Source organism: Calidris pugnax, unplaced genomic scaffold (genome assembly GCF_001431845.1).
Source record: "Calidris pugnax isolate Ruff unplaced genomic scaffold, ASM143184v1 scaffold94, whole genome shotgun sequence".
Classification (NCBI taxonomy): Eukaryota; Metazoa; Chordata; class Aves; order Charadriiformes; family Scolopacidae; genus Calidris; species Calidris pugnax.
In genome coordinates this window covers 1,510,700-1,511,266 of record NW_015090822.1, presented here as the reverse complement: position 1 = coordinate 1,511,266, position 567 = coordinate 1,510,700, and the positions used below count along the sequence as shown (strand labels likewise).

General features: G+C 55.4%; 1 protein-coding gene across 1 annotated transcript in view; it reads left to right on the top strand.

The window, feature by feature from the left end:
- Positions 1-567, top strand: part of LOC106886733 — a 343,658-nt gene that overhangs the window by 272,496 nt on the left and 70,595 nt on the right. The window lies entirely within an intron of this gene.

Sequence of the window (567 nt, the reverse complement as noted above, 5' to 3'; positions counted from 1 at the left end):
AAAATAAAATTTGAAGGGGGGGGGGGTTTTTTTTTTTTTTTTTTTTTTTTTTTTTTTTTTGTCAAAGGGGGCTCATTTGAGCATCTTTTAGTTTGCTGAAAAAAAGCTAATTAAAGAGCGTTTGAAGGTCGGAGGCATTATTCCGGGCTGTTGTCGTGCTACAAGTGAGCCCGGGTTTGTGAAGCCCCCCAGGGCAGAAGTCAGGGGGTGGATTACCGCCGGCGCGGGCGGCGGGGGCGCGGGGTGCGGAGCCGGTAATTCCTATAGAGAGGTAGACAAACACAGGCGCAGACTGACAACTTTCCCGCAGAGCCCTATTGTCTAAACCCTTTTCGTCTCCCTTCGGGGGCTCCTTCCCGGCCGCCGCCGTCGCCCCCGGGTCCAAAAAAACGAGGGGACGGGGGCGATTTTGGGGCGCGGGATTTGCGCCCCGCGACACCCCTTCCAGGGCCACACCGGCTCGGCGCTTCCCCGCGATATTTATCCCCCCCCCTCCCATCCTTTCAGCGGTGCTAATTTGTTTTTTACTTAAGCGGAAAGTTAGCTTCGCGCGGGAACTGCGCGGGA